At 50.9% G+C, this 18849-nt stretch overlaps 1 pseudogene; it reads left to right on the top strand.

Moving 5' to 3' along the window:
* The first annotated feature begins 12206 nt into the window (after positions 1-12206).
* On the top strand, positions 12207-14774 carry LOC141997094 (granzyme B-like; annotated as a pseudogene).
* The last annotated feature ends 4075 nt before the right edge of the window (positions 14775-18849 follow it).

The raw sequence follows: 18849 nt of genomic DNA on the forward strand, positions 1-18849 counted from the left end.
ACTGTCAGTCCTTCCTGGACTACACCAGGGATTGGCAACCTTTGTCTCGCGGCTCGTCAGGAAAAGCAGCGGGCAGGCCGGGACAGTTTGTCTACATGGAGCGTCCCCAGGTTCAGCCGATCGCAGCTCCCACTGGCTGCGGTTCACCATTCCAGGCCAATGGGGGCTACAGGAAGTGGCAGCCAGCACATCCCTCGGCCCACACTGCTAACTAACTAGCTCATAGCTGGAGACCAGACGGTTCACCCGTGTGCTCATTTCGCTCAAAAGAGGGATGAGTCTTGCAAGAACGTAATGAGTGCTCAGACTCTGTGAAATGCTGCAGAGTTCCTGCCTGCAGCAACCTCACGTGCAATGTCTGTGTTCCAGGCTACAAGGAAACATGGATGTTTTGCTTTGTAACGCTGAAAGTGTGTGCTCTGAACTTGGGAACCCAGGCATGGGAATTTCCCCTCCACCCTCTTCCCCACCCATCCGAAAGGACCATCCGGATTAGATGGGCCAGCGTGAGCTGTCACTTTACAAAGGATTGCTGAATTGCCCTCTCCCTCCTGGAAACGCTGCCTGCAAGGAAGTGCTGTAGGCTTTCAAGCTGAATGACGAAAATAAAAGGAAGTCACAGGTCGATTTTTTAACCAACACAGGCTCTTTCCTTGATTGCGGCTTCTTGGGCATCGAGTAAAGTCTTCCGCAACCATTCCTGCTCCGAGGGGAATTCTGTGCCAGGGGAAACAAATTATGTGCTAAAAAATTTAAAATTCTGCAAAATTTTGCATATTTTATTTGTCAAAATAAAACAATGTAATCACGCCAGTTTAAATTAGTCTGGTCATTCAGAACATCGGTCGGCCAGTAGGTCTGTAACAATACAGACCAAAAAAGAAAAGAGTCAGGGAATATTGTTTTGGACAAATAGATTCCTTACTAGGCATAGTAATGCAGACCTGTTTCCCCTCACCGAACGCACGCTGCCCCCAAAGTGTTGCAGTTCCACCCTTTGACCACCAGAGGCTGCTGTGGTAACAGACCCGCCGCCTGCATTCATGCCGTGGGCTGTTCTGGCACCAAAGTGGCCTCTGGTGGGTGAAAGGAACTGCAGCACTTCTTGGGCAGAAATGTATTTTCTGCGGGGGAAAAAATTCCGTGGGACGCATGAATTCTGCCCGTCCACAGATGCGCAGAATTCCCCCAGGAGTAAATTCCCAATTAGTAGACACATTTTTCTGGTTAAACCCTTGCAGCTGATTTGGCTCAGAATTGTTTTCAGCTTTGTCAAAATGGCCCTCTAAAAGCACGGCACACTCATGTCACTGCTCTGGACTTTGATCTGATTGCACGTTATAAATGTGATCAAGCCGTGGTCATCCGTACCGCAGGTATCACTAATTTCTAGTTCTGCGATCAGTTCCTCTTTATCTGTCAAGTCAAGGCCCAACACAGACTTCCCCCATGGTGAATGCAACAACTTTCGAGTTAGGAAATCACTATCTATAATACTTATTAGTTCTGAGGATGTTTTAGTGCCGGCAGTATGAGCTCTCCAGAAAATGCACTCCGATTGAACAAAGAGTCTGGTGGCATCTGAAGAAGTGGGTTTTTACCCACGGAAGTTTGTGCCCAAATAAATCTGTTCGTCTTTAAGATGCCACCGGACTCCTGGTTGTTTCTGTGGATACTTCTATTGAAGTCGCCTAGGGTGACACAGTTTTTTAATACTCGTTATAGACAAATGCAGAAGCAGCCATTCATCCTCTCCCATGGTGTGATGTGGTTCTCTGTAGCAGACACCAACTAATATGCCCTCTTGTGCTTTATCTTCTAGGACATTGATCCATACGCATTAAGGGTCATTTTCCTCCATGGTACCTATGACTTGGAAACAGGTGGTGCCATTTTTAACATAGAGTGCCCCTCCCACCATCCTTTTGTCTACATGATCCTTCCTGAATAGGTTATAACCATTGATTTTGACCATCCAGTCATGGGAATCATCCCACCAGGTTCCAGTCATACCAACTAGCCCAACCTAATGCTCATAGATGAGCAGTTCCAATTCCTCATGTTTGTTCAACAGGTGTAGAGGCAAGTCAAGAATTTTTTCTCTTCAAGTCCTTGGGTTCCTTGATTAATTTTTTTCTTGATTTTGTGCTGGGAGCTCATTTCTTCCCTCTTTTTACCCTCCCCTTTGGCTATTTAGTTTAACCCCCTCTTGACTCGTTTAGCCAGCCTGTCCCCAGGGAGATTGGTCCCTGTCAAGGTTCCTTCCCCACTCTGAATTCTAGGGTACAGATGTGGGGACCTGCATGAAAACCTCCTAAGCTTACTCTTACCAGTTTAGGTTAAAACTTCCCAAAGGTACAAAATTATTTTACCCTTGGATTTCCACTGCCACCACCAAACTTTATCTGGGTTTACTGGGAAACGCGGTTTGGACACGTCTTTCCCCCCGAAATCCTCCCAACCCTTGCACCCCACATCCTGAAGAAGGTTTGGTAAAAATCCTCACCAATTTGCATAGGTGACCACAGACTCAAACCCTTGGATCTTAGAACAATGAAAAAGCATTTAGTTTTCTTACAAGAAGACTTTTAATAGAAGTAAAAAAGAATCATCTCTGTAAAATCAGGGTGGTAAATACCTTACAGGGTAATTAGATTCAAAACATAGAGAATCCCTCTAGGCAAAACCTTAAGTTACAAAAAGACACAAAAACAGGAATATCCATTCACTCCAGCACAGCTTATTTTCTCAGCCATTTAAACAAATCAGAATCTAACGCATCTCTAGCTATATTACTTACTAAGTTCTAAGACTCCATTCCTGTTCTGTCCCCGGCAAAAACATCATACAGACAGACACAGACCCTTTGTTTTTCTCCCTCCTCCCAGCTTTTGAAAATATCTTGTCTCCTCACTGGTCATTTTGGTCAGGTGCCAGCAAGGTTACCTTTAGCTTCTTAACCCTTTACAGGTGAGAGGATTTTTCCTCTGGCCAGGAGGGATTTTAAAGGGGTTTACCCTTCCCTTTATATTTATGACAGTCCCCCTTCTGTGCGGTGGAAGCCATCCAAACTCTATAGTCCCCTCTCCCCATAGACCTGGGAGACCTGGTCAATGACCTGGAAGACAACATAGAATCATAGAAGTGGAAGGGACCTCAAGAGGTCATCTAGTCCAGTCCCCTGCACTCATGGCAGGACTAAGTGTTGTCTACTCTAGACCATTCCTGACAGGTGATTGTCTAGCCTGCTCTTACAAATCTCCAATGATGGTGTCACGGAGTGTGGGGGAGTCAGGGCCCTGCACCCCCCACTTCCTGCGATTCACTGTGACTCTCAGCCAGCCAGTAAAACAGAAGGTTTATTAGATGACAGGAACACAGTCCAAAACAGAGCTTGTAGGTACAGAAAACAGGATCCCTCAGTCAGGTCCATCTTGGGGGGTAGGGAGCCCAGACCCCGATGCTGGGCCTCCCTCTGTTTCCCCAGCCACTTCCAAACTGAAGCCCTCTCCAGCAGTCTCCCCCCCAGCCACACCTCCCGGCTCCTCCTCCAGCCTTTGTCCAGTTTCCCTGGCAGAAGGTGTCACCAGGCCCCAATCCCCTCCTGTGCTCAGGTTACGTGCTTATGTATCATCCCTCAAGTGAAGTCACACCCTGATATCCCAGCACCATCTAGCACCAAATCAGACAGTAAACCAATAAAACTCCCATGCAACATGACCAGGTCAATACTCCCCACTCCCTACTCCGTCACATCTCTCCCACCTTCAAGACTGAACTGAGCAGGGTCACTCTAACCAGTGACCTGGGGAAGTTCAGGACCCCCTCTCCTGGACAATGCATCAGCTGTCATGCTGGCACTCCCCTTCACATGGACCACCTCCATATCATAATCCTGCAGGAGCAGGCTCCACCTCAGGAGCTTGGCATTGTCTCCTTTCATCTGGTGTAGCCAGGTCAGGGGGGAATGGTTAGTGTACACAGTGAAGTGTTGCCCAAATAGATAGCAGGCTCTAGTTTCTTAAGGGTCCATATCATAGCCAAACATTTTTTCTCTATGGCCACGTAGTTTTGCTCCCAAGGTAACAACTTCTTGCTCAAGTACACGATGGATCTCTCCCCCTTTTCATCAGCCTGCATTAACATCGCACCCAGCCCTGTGTCTATGGCGTCGGTGAACACCATAAAGGGCTTGTCAAAGTCTGGGGTTATCAGAACTGGCCCACTGACCAGAGCCTCCTTCAGCGCACAGAGAGCCTTCTGGCACTGCTTGGTCCAGACCACCTTGTCTGGCTTCCCCTTTTTGCATAGCTCAATGATGGGGCCAGCTATGGAGCTAAAGTGTGACACGAATCTTAGATAATACCCCACCATCCCAATAAAGGCTTGGACTTGCTTTTTGGTTTGGGGAGTGGGCCAGTCTCTGATCACCTCCACCGTAGCTGGTTCCGGTTTTAGGCAGCTGCTCCCCACCCACTGGCCCAGGTAAGATACTTCAGTCATCCCCACCTTGCACTTCTCAGCTTTTATGGTCAGCCCAGCCTCCTGGAGTTGGTCCAGCACTTGTTTAACCTGGGACACATGGTCCTCCCAGGTCTGGTTAAAGACACAGATGTCATCAATGTATGCCAAGGCAAAACTCTCCATCCCCCTCAGTAGCTGATCCACCATGCGCTGGAAGGTAGCCGGCACCCCCTTGAGGCCGAAAGGCAAGGTCAGGAACTCATAGAGCCCCAGAGGGGTGATAAAGGCCGATTTCAGCTGGGCATCTGCATCCAGCGGCACTTGCCAGCAGCCCTTTGTAAGATCCATGGTGGTAAGCTCCTCCCAGCTTGTCTAGGAGCTCGTCAGGCTTGGGCATGAGGTAGGCATCAGACACGGTGATGGCATTGAGCTTCAGACAGTCCATGCAGAACCGGATCGACCTGTCCTTTTTGGGGACCAGCACCACCGGCGAGGCCCAAGGGCTGGCAGATGGCTGGATTTCCCCCAAAGCCAGCATGTCACTGACCTCTCTTTCCAGGTCCTGAGCAGTTTTCCCTGTGACTCAGAAGGGGGACCATCTTATAGATGGGTGCGATCCTGTCTCCACCCAGTGGACAGTCAGATTAGTGAGTCCAGGCTGGTTGGAAAACAGCTGTCAGTACAAATGCGACACCCCTCTGATCTCAGTTTGCTGGGCAGAGGTTAGCTGATCAGAGAGGGGAATTGTTTCCAGGGAGGAGCCAGCTCCTGTTTCAGGGCATAGATCTACTAAAGAGTCATCTCCCTGCTCCTCCCAATGTCCACACACAGCTAACACCACATTCCTCCTGTCATAATATGGCTTCTTCCTAGGCAGTGTGATGGGGCAGAGTGGCCCCACACTGGTACCGCAGGGGTTAACCCTTCCTTCCTGGCAGAGGAAGCCCCGCCCCGGAAACCCTGCTGGGCATGCTCCACTGGAGTCGAGGTATAAAAGCCTGCAGAGCTGCTCAGTCTGGACTGACCGCCGGAGGAGAAGGAGACATGCCGCCAGCTCCTGAGGAGGGACAACCAACGCTCCAGGGGCCAGCCAAGCCAGGACGCACCTGGCTTCCCAGACGGAGGTCTCGACAGGAGGGGGTGGACCAGAGGACTTCCCCCCCGCCCGCCCCCCCGGAGTGGAAAACACGACGTTGAGGATAGGAAGTGACCCAGGGGAACTTTAGAGACAAGCAGCATTAAAGCTGCACTGATGCTCGGTGTGTTGCGGAAGGATCCCCGCAGAGCTAAGCGCGAGGGGGAACTCCGCCAATAGGTGAGCCCTGGGTCGGGACCTGGTGGAGAGGGTGTGCCCGGGTCCCCCTACCACTCCAGCCATTGGGATACACTTCCCTGCCTGAGAGGGGGAAGGCTATGGACTCTGGCCGTTGGGCCATGCTGCCCTGATACTCGGGGTGAGTTATAGGGACTCTGGCCGGTGGGCCATGCTGCCCTGATACTTGGGGCGTGACGCATGTCTTCTGACAGTTAGGACCCGCTACCCTGACCAAGGGGTGAGCATTGGGCCACATTGGGACGCCCTTAAAGGGACAGGTGTGAGAACTTTTAAGAGTGGCGAGGCCCCGACACCCCATCCACCTCTTCCACAAAGGGAGCCATCACAGCAGTCATTTCCCATTTTGTATGTGTGCAACTGATTGTTCTTTCTCAAATGGGGTACTTTACGTTTGTCCTTATTGAATTTCATCCTATTTACTTCAGTCCATTTCTCCAGCTTGTCCAGATCATTTTGAATTTTCATCCTATCCTCCAAAGTACTTGCAACTCCTCCCAGTGTGTTATCGTCCGCAAACTTTATAAGTGTACTCTCTAGGCCATTATCTAAATCACTGATGAAGATATTGAACAGAACCGGACCCAGAAGCGATCCCTGTGGGACCTCACTCGTTATGCCATTCCAGCATGACTGTGAACCACTGATAACTACTCTCTGGGAATGGTTTTACAACCAGTTTTGTGTCCACCTTATAGTAGTTCCATCTAGGTTGCATTTCCCTTGTTTGTTTATGAGAAGGTCATGAGAGACAGTATCCAAAGCTTTACTAAAGTCAAGATATACCATGTCTACTGCTTCCCCCCCCACCCACAAGGTTTGTCAGAGAAAGCTATCAGGTTGGTTTGACATGATTTCTTTTTGACAAATCCATGTCGACTGTTACTTATCACCTTATTACCTTCTAGATATTTGCAAATTGATTGCTTAATTATTTGCTCCATTATATTTCCAGGTACAGAAGTTAAGCTGACTGGTCTGTAATTTCCTGAGTTGTCCTTATTTCCCTTTTTATAGATGGTGTCAAGGTTCCTTCCTCACTCTGAACTCTAGGGTACAGATGTGGGGACCTGCATGAAAACCTCCTAAGCTTACTTTTACCAGCTTAGGTTAAAACTTCCCCAAGGTACAAACTATTTTACCTTTTGCCCTTGGACTTTCGCTGCCACCACCAAACGTCTAACCAGGATATAATTTAGAAAGAGTCCGTTTGGAAACGTCTTTCCCCCCCAAAATCCTCCCAAAACCTTGCACCCCACTTCCTGGGGAAGGTTTGATAAAAATCCTCACCAATTTGCATAGGTGAACACAGACCCAAACCCTTGGATCTTAAGAAAAATGAAAAAGCATTCAGTTTCTTAAAAGAAAAAATTTAATAGAAGAAAAAAAGTAAAAAGAATCACCTCTGTAAAATCAGGATGGTAAATACCTTACAGGGTAATTAGATTCAAAACATAGAGAATCCCTCTAGGCAAAACCTTAAGTTACAAAAAGACACAAAAACAGGAATATCCATTCAGCACAGCTTATTTTCTCAGCCATTTAAAGAAATCAGAATCTAACACATATCTAGCTAGATTACTTACTAAATTCTAAGACTTCATTCCTGTTCTGTCCCCGGCAAAAGCATCACACAGACAGAGAGAGAGGCTTTGTTTCTCCCTCCCCCAAGCTTCTGAAAGTATCTTGTCTCCTCATTGGTCATTGTGGTCAGGTGCCAGCGAGGTTATCCTAGCTTTTTAACCCTTTACAAGTGAAAGGCTTTTTCCTCTGGCCAGGAGGGATTTTAAAGGTGTTCACCCTTCCCTTTATATTTATGACAGATGGGCACTATATTTGCCCTTTTCCAGGCTTCTGGAATCCCTCCCATCTTCCATGACTTTTCAAAGATAATCGCTAATGGCTCAGATATCTCCTCAGTCAGCTCCTTGAGTATTCTAGGATGCATTTCATCAGGCCCTGGTGACTTGAAGACATTTAATTTGTCCAAGTAATTTTTAACTTGTTCGTTCCCTATTTTAGCCTCTTCTGATCCTACCCCATTTTCACTGGCATTCATTATGTTAGATGTCCAATTGCCACCAACCTTCTTGGTGAAAACAGAAACAAAGAAGTCATTAAGCACCTCTGCCATTTCCACATTTTCTGTTAATATTCCCCCCCCCCCGCATTGAGTAACGGTCCTACCCTGTCCTTGGTCTTCCTCTTGCTTCTAATGTATTTGTAGAATGTTTTCTTGTTACCCTTTATGCCTCTAGCTAATTTGATCTTGTTTTGTGCCTTGGCCTTTCTAATTTTGTCCCTACATACTTGTGTTATTTGTTTATATTCTTCCTTTTTAATTTGACCTAGTTTCCACTTTTTATAGGACTCTTTTTTGAGTTTTAGATCATTGAAGATCTCCTGGTTAAGCCAGGGTGGGCTCTTGCCATACTTCCTATCTTTCCTATGCAGTGGGATAGTTTGCTCTTGTGCCCTTAATAATGTCTCTTTGAAAAACTGCCATTGTCTTCTATTGTTTTTTCCCTTAGATTTGCTTCCCATGGGATCCTACCTACCAACTCCTGAGTTTGCTAAAGCCTGCCTTCTTGAAACCCATTATCTTTATTTTGCTGTTCTCCCGCCTACCATTCCTTAGAATCATGAACTCTGTCATTCATGATCACTTTCACCCAAGCTGCCATCCACTTTCAAATTCTCAACCAGTTCCTCTCTACCTGTCAAAATCAAATTTAGAACAGCTTCTCCACTAGTAGCTTTCTCCACCTTCTGAAATAAAAATGGTCTCCAATACATTCCAAGAACTTGTTGGATAATCTGTGCCCTGCTGTGTTATTTTCCCAACAGATGTCTGGGTAGTTGAAGTCCCCCATCACCACCATGTCCTGTGCTTTGTATGATTTTGTTAGAGGTAGATGAGGCTTTCTTTAAACAACTTCTTCCTGGTTAGGTGGTCTGTAGCAGACCCTACCAGGACATCACCCTTGTTTTTTACCCCTTTTATCCTTACCCAGAGACTTTCAACAAGTCTGTCTCCTATTTCCATCTCAACCTCAGTCCAAGTGTATACATTTTTAATATATAAGGCAACACCTCCTCCCTTTTTCCCCTGCCTGTTCTTCCTGAGCAAGCTGTACCCTTCTAGACCAATATTCCAGCCATGCATATTATCCCACCAAGTTTCTGTGATGCCAACTGTGTCATAAGTGTGTTTATTTACTAACATTTTGAGTTCTTCTTGCTTATTCCCCATATTTCTCTCATTAGTATACAGATATCTAAGATACTGATTTGATTCCCCCGCCTCCCCAGTTCTGTCTTGTCTCTCCTTTATCCCTGCTATAACAGCCCATACTCTCCCCAAATTCCAAATCTTCTCCCAGGTCTCCATGTTCTTGATTTACCTGTGGGCTTTGGTCACCTGCCCCCTTTGAAGCTAGTTTAAAGCCCTCCTCACTAGGTTAGGCAGTCTGTATCCAAATATGCTCTTTCCCTTCCTCAATAGGTGGACCCCATCTCTGCAGAGCAGTCCTGCTTCCTAGAACAGCATCCCATGGTCAAGGAAGCTGAAGCCCTTCTGGCAACACCATCTTCACAGCCAGACATTCACCTCCAGGATGCATCTGTCTCTGCCTGGGCCCCTACCCTTGACCAGAAGGATCAAAGAGAACATCACCTGCACCCCCAACTCCCTCACCCTTACTCCCAGAGCCCTGTAGTCACTTCTGATCTGCTGAGGGCCATACCTCACCGTATCATTAGTGCCCACATGAATGAGTGGCATGAGGTAGTAGTCAGAGGGCCGGATGATCCTCGACAATCCCTCCGTAACATCTTGGATACAGCCCCTGGCAGGCAGCATACCTCTCAGGAGGCCATGTCAGGGCGACAGATGGGTGCCTATGTCCCGCTCAGAAGAGTCACTGACCACCACTACCCTACGTTTCCTCCTGGGAGTGGTGGCTGCAATCCTCCCAGCCTTGGAGGTACATGGCTTCTCCTTCTCCTCCTTTGGGGGTGATTCCTCATCACTCGTTGCCAGAGCAGCATATTGGTTTTCCATCACCATGGTGGGTGGGTTGGGAGTAGGGGTGGAGCACTGCCTGCTGCCAGAAGTAACCAGCAGCCAGTGTCCTCCCTGTGACAGAGCCATGGCCTCCTCCCCCAGAGGTGTGACAGCAGTCCTCTGTAGCTGGATAGCTTCCTCAGCCTTGGATGTCTCCATATGAATACACTCAAGGAATTCCTCATGGTCACGGATGCTCCTCAGCCTAGCCACCTCCTCCTGTAGCTCACTCACCTGCTTCCTGAGAGATTCCACCAGCAGGCACCTCTCACACTGGATGCTCCCCCCAGCTTGGCTTTCTGAGAATGGGAAATGCAGGCCACAGTCTCTGCAAGTGCACATCAGGATCTGGGTAGAGGCATCCGTGGCCAGGTTCTCTGTCTGGATACAGGCGCAGGCGGAGACAGGCACAGCATTGGCTCTGGTGATATGGCCTTTCCTACTATAGTGGTTATATTACAACTGCCTCCTACAAACTCCCTGTTTGCGGTCCCCTGGTTGCTAGCTCCCCTTGGTCGTTTAGCCTCTGGCTTTTAAGGCCTTCTCCCCTAGGTCAGCCCTACCCCCTCATTAATCACACATAAAATCCTCTATGATAAAGTTTGCAGATGACACAAAAATTGGGGTAGTTGTAACTAATGAAGAGGACAGGCCACTGACCCAGAGACATCTTGATCCTTTGGTAAACTGGACACAAGCAAATAATGTGTTTAAATATGGCTAAATGTAAATGTATACATGTAGGAATAAAGATTTCAGGTCATTCTTACAGGATGGGGGATTCTATCCTGGGAATCAGTGACTTGGAAAAAGATTTTTGGGTCATGGTGACTATTCAGCTGAACATGAGCTCCCAGTGTGACGCTGTGGCCGAAAGGGCTAGTGCGATCTTGGGATGCATAAACGGGAACCTAGAGTAGGAGCAGCAAGGTTATTTTACCTCTCTGTCTTACTGGTGCAACTGATGCTCAGATACCGTGTCCAGTTCTGGTGCCCACAGGTTAAGTAGAATGTTGAAAAATTGGAGAGGTTTCAGAAAAGAGCCATGAGAATGATTAAATGATTAGAAAACCTGCCTTACAGTGATAGACTCAAGGAGCTCAGTCTAAAGTTTAAGAAAGAGACAAGCCCAGTGGCATTAGCCGTAGGTGTCAGGATAGAGGTATTATCCCTTAACTAGTAGCCGTGGGCACGTCTCACAGCGAGCATGAGGCTTGACAAGTTATCAGCTTTCAGTAGAGCCCTCGCACGCCACCCTTTAGGGGTAAATACCAGGGAAGCAGAGCCTTAGGTATAGTGAGTTTGTCAGGTCTGAGACTGGAGTGGCTTGTAAAGGACAGTGAAGACGTCACTGGTTGGCACTAACTATCCCTGCCTTTGGGAGGGCAGTGGGCTATAGTGGTTAGAGTGGGGGGGTCTGAGAGTCAGGCCTCCTTGGTTCTATCCCTGCCTCTGTGGTGGTGTTTCCCCTCTGCTGCTGCACAGTCATACCTCCCAGCTATATGGTATCCCACAGGCTGCCACATCACCTTCGCGTAGTCACACACTCAGGTCGGGGCTTCTCAGAAACCCTCCCGTCACAGTTGCTGTGATCGGGGCCGATGGCTGCTCTGCCCAGCCCCACCCTGCTCATGACTGGGCCACCCTGAGAAAGATCAAAGGGCTACGTTCCCACCCTCCCCACCGACATCAGTCGCTGTCATCCACAGTCTCCACCACAGAGACACGGGCAGGGAGCTGAACAAGGATGAGGCCAGGTGAGTAAGAGCCCCAGATGTGCACAGCTGTGAGCTGGCATCCAGATCAGTGCTGGATCCTGTGAGACATGTGTCCTCCAAGGTCGTCTCCATCCAGTGGTGCATCATCCATCCAGCTGTGCAGGGACCCAGCCATGCAGTATCCAGCCAGCTGTGTAGGATGTGTGGCTGACACACGGCCTGTCCTTCCCCCCAGCCCATGTGATTGGCTGTGGTTGGAAACTGAGACACCTGAGCCCTGCATTTAGACGAGTGTGTGGGTGACCCTGAGGTTTCCTGTCCTCCTGATCCCCACCCCCCACCCCAAACTGAGTTTATAAAGTCCCCACGTCTGAGGCAGATGTGCCATCCCTGTACTGACTGCAAACATAGAATCATAGAATCATAGAATATCAGGGTTGGAAGGGACCCCAGAAGGTCATCTAGTCCAACCCCCTGCTCGAAGCAGGACCAATTCCCAGTTAAATCATCCCAGCCAGGGCTTTGTCAAGCCTGACCTTAAAAACCTCTAAGGAAGGAGATTCTACCACCTCCCTAGGTAACACATTCCAGTGTTTCACCACCCTCTTAGTGAAAAAGTTTTTCCATGCAGTTACAGATCTTGCTCCTGCTCCCCACGGCCTTTCTCCTGCTCCCCCAGAACTTGGGCTGCTAAGTATGACTGGACTCGGGGACTCTTGGACTTTGAGGTAAAAGGGGGGTCTCAGGAATTGGGTTCAGTGGTTGGTATCTAGGGGCCTGTCACAGTCAGTCCTGTAAAAGGGGTGATCATGGGGTACAATGATTAAGTGGCCACTCTTTATCGGGAAAGGGGATATGGGTGAAAAACGTACATCTTCATCAACGAAGAGCTTGGGGTGCCTGTCTATGGAGTTTCTGTTTCCTCAGCCCCAGCTGGAGACGTTTATTGAAGAAGAGAAAGTACTATCAGAAGGGGGAGAAGCTGCCCCAAATGATCTCTCCCTTTCTCTCTACCCATGGCATTCACAACACCGGAAGTACAAAGGGAGCAGCATTGGACTGGGGGAAAGGATCCTGCCTGAAGGAAATTCAGCCAGTAAGATTGTCAGTGCCCATCTGGGGGCTACCTGGCCTAATCTGGGGTGACTTTGGCCCCCATTGCCATTACCTTAAGGCAGTGCGATTACTGACCCACTCCCGGTGCGTTTGGCACCGATTCTCCACACAGCCAGGTCAGAGTTTCAGATTTACCCTTCGGCCCCATGGGGTGTCCAGTCTGGGGGAGAGCTGAGGAGAGGGCAGAGTTCCAGGCCCAGGGATCCCCCAGGGAGAGCATCAGAGGGGGTGGGTTGAGGCTGTGGGGACTCCCCTTCGGGATGGGGAGCTCGGTCCCTGCTCGGCCCAGGGACACAATGGGGCTCTTTGTATGAAACTTGTCTCCCCCCGACCAGGTGAGATCATCGGGGAAAAGAAATTGAAGCCCCACTGCAGACCCTACATGGCCTATCTGGATATATGAGATGAAGATGAGAGTTACAGCTGCGGAGGGTTTCTGGTGACGGAGAACTTCATGCTGGCGGCCGCCCACTGCAATGGAGAGTAAGCGCCTCCGTGCTGGGAATGTCGGGGCAGGTCGGGTGTTACTGGGTGATGGAGTCGGGAGTCCTGGCACTGTCGTAGGTTGCAGGGTAGGAACAGTTAGTAGGACAGGCTGGGAGAGCAGAGCTCAGGGGTCCAATCTGCTCAGGGGGCATCGCCATGTCTCTAGGGGCCTCTGCAAACCATGGTCCAGCTTCAGCGCTGGGTAAATCAATGGAGCTACAGCCATTGGCACCAGCTGGGGTCTGGCCCATTGCCCAGATCAGGGCAAGGAGGGGCTCACAGCCCCAGGACAGCTCTGCAGGCCTCTGGGCTGCAGGGAGCTGGGCATAGACCCCCTGTGTGGATCTAGCTGGGGTGCAGGGCAGCTGAGATCCAGGGGCTGGGAGGACAATGGGGAGTGAAGGAACTCAGGGAAACAGCAGAAGGGGCTGGGAGAGACACAGGCTGGGACCCCAACACCACTGGGCAGGGACTTTGTGCCTCAAATGGTACCCTCTAGCGGGGAGAGGCCTCATGTGCTATTCCTCCTCCCTCCCTAAGTCAGCCAGTTTCCAGTCCTGGGGCTGGATCTCAGTGGGCAATGTATACGGTGGTCTTTACGTTTTTCCAGGCCAGCAGCTGAGTCTGGGATCATGGCCTAAGAGCCCCATGCTGCCGTGTCCCGTCCATATCACTGTTCATGTGACAGACTCACATGTGCCCATCCCCTGCCTCAAGTTCACTCGTGCCCCTGCTGCCTCATGGATTGTTCTTGGCTTTTACAGTGAGATTATTGTCAAGCTGGGAGCCCATAACATAAGACTAGGGGAATGGAAAAGACAAAAGATCCCCATGTGCCACCAGATACCTCACCCGCAGTACAACGAGGAGACGGATGACGATGACATCATGCTGCTGCAGGTACCGCCCCCATCCCATCACCCCCCCCCCCCACTGAGACCATGGTTATGGGTTTTGCTGGGTATTGGGGTGTGTCTCTGCGTCCTTGAGTGCGACCTTCACATTGATCTTCATAGGTCTTGTGTCTCAGCTGGCAAAGAGAGTGAAGTTGAATAGAGGAGTGAAAACCATTGCCCTGCCCCAAGCCAGCGAAAGAGTAAAGCCTGGGACTGTGTACAGCCTTGCTGGCTAGGACAGGACTAGGTCAAAGAGTGAATCGACTCTGGCCATGCTCCAGGAGGTGGATGTGGTGGTGATGAAGGATGCCGCATGTCCAAAGAAACGTAATGGGACATATGACTATAACGCCTCAACGATCATGTGCGGGGGATCCAAAGACTAACAAAAACTGTGCAAAGGTAAATGTGCTCCTGGCTTCAAGCATCCAATCATTATTATTAATGAGGCTGTTGGTATTGCAGTCGAGCCTACAAGTGGCTATTGGGGATCAGGCCCCACTGCACTAGGAGCTGTACAAATGAATGGGAAAATAACTGTGGCTTGTTTTATTTCACAGGGTGACTCTGGGGGTCCCCTGGTGTGTGGGAAACAGCCCAGGGCATCGTCTCTTGGGGAGCCCCCTGGGGTGTACACAAGTGTCTCCACCTTCATCCTCTGGATACAGGAGACGATGAAGAGGCTGCAGCCCTGAGCCGCTCCAGGAATCGCTGCACTGGCCAGAGCTGCACCGCTTCTGTCCTTTGGAGAGGCCCAGACATAGGGCCTGCTTTGCAGAAGGGCTGCAGCCCCCCAGGCTGAGTCTCCCCCAGCCATCGCTCCGCTCAGGCAGCGCCCATCCCATGAGCATCAATGCAGGGAGCCTAGGGGATTTAGGAACCAGGTTCAAGGCCTGCTCCTGTCAGTTCCCTTGGGAATCCCAACCCTTAGGCTGCCTCTTCACTAGGGAACCAGCTGGTTTATTTCCCCCAGGGTAACGGACACGGGCCAAACCCTGGAGCAGACCCGGCGGTTTGTAGCTCTCACCCATGTCACCCTGTCGAGTGACCGTGTATAGGAGATCCTCGTCATTACCTGACCTGCTAAGTCGTGTTAAAACTGCAGCCTGCCCTGTCCTCACTGGGCCTTTCCCGTGTGTTAGTTCCCCCTGGGGGGCCACTTCCCATTCCAAACACACCTGTTCCCAGTGTGGACAAGGCCAGTGGGAAGGGAACACAGTGAAGGCTACGCTGAACGGATTGCAGATCAATCCCCGGCGCTGATCGCCTCTTTCCCACCTTCCCTGCCCCACCCTGCCATGCGGCCTGCTGCGTTTCATTCAGTGCTACATTGCCAGCAATGAATAAAAAAAGTTTAAAAAAAAAAAAAGTGATTCTGGGAGTGAGCCATCAACATGAGCCTCGATATCCAGAGCAGCTGCTGCAGCTGCCAGGCCCAGGAGGGAATTTACCCCTATAGGGAAAGGTTGGGCTTGTGGTAAATGCACTGGGCTGGGACCTAGGACACTTGGGTTCAGAGATTTCACGCAGCATGTCATACCCCTGGGGGAATTCTGCATACAACATTTCGAAATTCTGGATATTTTCTTTGTCAAAATAACAAAATAGAATCACACCAGTTTCAATTATTTTGGTAATTGATTTCAAAATATGTGGCAGTAAGTATATCTGTAACAATACAGAGACACACAAATTGTCCCCCCGCAGTAGAGAGTTAAAGCAACCCCTACGACAACCCAGTTCCTGTTTCTCTGCCCCCTCCTGCCCAGAGCCCAGAGCGGGGTATCCCCCCAGCCCAGAAAACCGCACCCCCTCCTGCCAAAGCCCAGCTGCGTGGCACCCCCAGGTTCAGACTCCTGCACCCCCTACCCCTGGAGCCCAGCTGTGGGCCCCCCACCCCAAACGAGACCCCTCCTTTTCCCCCCAGAGATCCAGAGGGGGAGACAGCCTGATGCTGGGTACCGGGCTTCTATGGAGTTTCCTGCCTGCTGCTGCCTTCCTCCAGGGCGGGCTGAGAAGGGGAGCTGCCGGGAACCCCCCAGCTCCCTCCCCTCCCCCGGGAAGTGTCTTCTATGTGCAAGCTGAGCTCTGCGGGGTCCAGCGCCTCCTTGTGGAGGCCAGCAGCTGTGCAGCCCATTTCAGGGTGGGGCGGGGGTGGGGAGAAAATTCTGTGCAAATATAAGCGGGGGAATAGTCCCGCTCTTGTGGGGAACTTTCCTGGCTTCTGCACTACCCCGGTGAAATGGGCTAGCGAAAGAATCTGAGTCCTCGCTCCCACTTCCTTTACCCAGTGGCCTCCCTGCCCTTGAGGACTCCCCTTCCACTCTCCTGTCTGGCAGAGTCCTCGTAACCCCAACAAGGCTGGGCCCAGGATTCCTGGGGGGCTCGACCCCCAACCCTGCTGTTGTCACCTAGGAGAGGGGCTAGGGTGTCCCCACTCCGGGGTACTCTCTCTGCACTGGGCACTTCTCTGACCCACTGACCATTACATACAAGTTAAAGCAAATGCAAGATATTTAATCAACAATTAATTTTAAAAAGAATAAGGAAAAATGGTAAAGGTTAAAGGAAAGACATCACCCCACTCTGTGGCAGGGAACTTCACAAACAGTGTCTCTGGAGTGTCAGGGCGGTTCAGTCTGCTCCTTGTAGGTCCCAGGCCTCCTCCTCAGGCCCTGGCTGTGCTGCAGGGATGCTGTGGGTTGGACACTTGCTCTGGTGGTGGCCACACGCTCTCAGGCTCTAAGTGGCAGGACCCTTCTTCCCAGTGTCGCCCCCGCCCTGTCAGGGTTACGATCCAAGCCTGGCCTGCAGAGCCTCTTGGCTGAGGCGTCTCCCTGTGCTGGGCCTGCTGCCCAGGGTCCCCCTCGATCTCCCCAGCTGCTCACCGCACCCAGCTCCGGACTGCTCCAGCCCCGGCTGCACCACTCGGTCTCTGCACGGCTGCTGCTCTGCCTCCAGCTCCCTGGGCTGCTTCTCTGGCCCCTCTGGCTGCCGCAGCTCTGCTCCCAGGACAGGTCTGCTCTCTCTGGGCTGTGCCTCTGGCTTTGGGGCTGCAGCTCTGTCCCCCAGCTCAGCTTGGGCCCCTGCTTTCTCCTCAGCTCAACCCCACTCTGTCTGACCCAGGCAAATCCAGCTCACATGGAGGACGGGATCTCCCTGGCCTCCTGACTCCCTGATTAGCCTGCCCGCCCTGTCAGTCAGGCTGACCTGGAGCATTGGCCTCTCCCCATTGTTCCTGGGGGCTGTCAGTCTCAGGGTCCTGATTCCCCATCGACCCTTCCCCCTTTTTAGAAATGGGAGCTAGCCAACCAAAACACCCCCACTGAATGTTAGTAAGGGGGCAACACAAACACAAACAACATTAATTTCTGTGCAAATTCAGCATTGGATAGTGATACAGAATTCCCACAGGAGTAAGAATGAGGATCTGATGGGTGCCAGGAGGGAATTAACCCACTCAGGGCTGGACGAGACCCCGCCTGCTGGGACAGAGATGCAAAGTGTAAAAGCTGCCTAGGAATCAGCTGTCCTGACGCCAGAGGGTCAACTTCTGGGACAAAAGTGGGACAGGTTTGAAACTATTCTAGTGACAAAAAAATCAAGCTGCCTCTTGCCATCCTCATCCATCTATTATGACAAAGTTCCTCCTCTGCCTTGGTGGGTCCTGCGCTTATTGGGGGATTTGCTCGCCTCAGGGATTCACGGCAGCCCTCAGGTTGGCCACTTTTGCTAGTGGCTCAAACCTGCCGTTCACTCAGCTAACCTCATCACTGGCCAGCATGGGGAAAAGGAAGGAGAACAATCCCCACAGTCTCTGCTGGTCCACCCAGTGGGTTGGGGGATAGGCTAGAGACCTTCCCCTCTGGTGGGACTCACAGTCTAGGTCAACTCCTCCTGTATCCAATAGGGAGTTGAGGATGGGGGGAACCCGAGCCCACCCTCTACTCCGGGCTCCAGCCCAGGGTCCTGTGGATCACAGCTGTCTACAGGGTTTCGTGTAACACCTGTTTGACAGCTACAACTCCCTGGGCTACTTCCCCATGGCCTCCTCCCAACACCTTCTGTATCCTCACAGGACCTTCCTCCTGATGCCAGATAGCATTTGTACTCCTCAGTCCTCCATCAACACGCCCTCTCACTCTCAGCTCCTTGCACACCCCTCACTGACTGAAGTGAAGTCCTTTTTAAACCAGGTGCCCTGATTAGCCTGCCGGTCTTAATTGGTTCCAGCGAGTTCCTGTTTGTTCTGTTTGCCCCTGTTACCTTACCCAGGGAAAAGGAACCGGCTTAACCCGGGACTCCTGTCTCTCCCTTTGATCACTCTCCTGTAGCCGCCGTGGATATCAGTTGGCAACTCCTTCACGGGGCCGTGAGCACGGGCGTTTACTTCGCGCGTTTCACCCCTATCCCGGACACCTGCCCCTTTTGCGGCGTGAGGGAAACCCGGGTACACATATACCTGGAGTGCGCCAGGCTGCAGCCCCTATTCTGGCTCCTCTTAGACAGCTTGTTAAGATTTTGGTTGCACTTTTCCCCTCACCTTCTTATTTATGCACTCCCTATCCGTGGCCCCACAAAGTCACGGGATCTCCTGGTCAGCCTCCTCCTGGCCCTAGCTAAAATGGCCATCTATAAAACCAGAGTGAGGAGGTTGGCCGATGGAGTCTCCTGTGACTGTGGGGCCTATTTCCGATCCTCGGTCCATTCACGTATCTGGGCGGCGTCCACTGACTCCCTTGATGCCTTTGAGGAGCAGTGGGCACTGTC

This window comes from Natator depressus, chromosome 13 (assembly GCF_965152275.1).
Source record: "Natator depressus isolate rNatDep1 chromosome 13, rNatDep2.hap1, whole genome shotgun sequence".
NCBI lineage: Eukaryota > Metazoa > Chordata > Testudines > Cheloniidae > Natator > Natator depressus.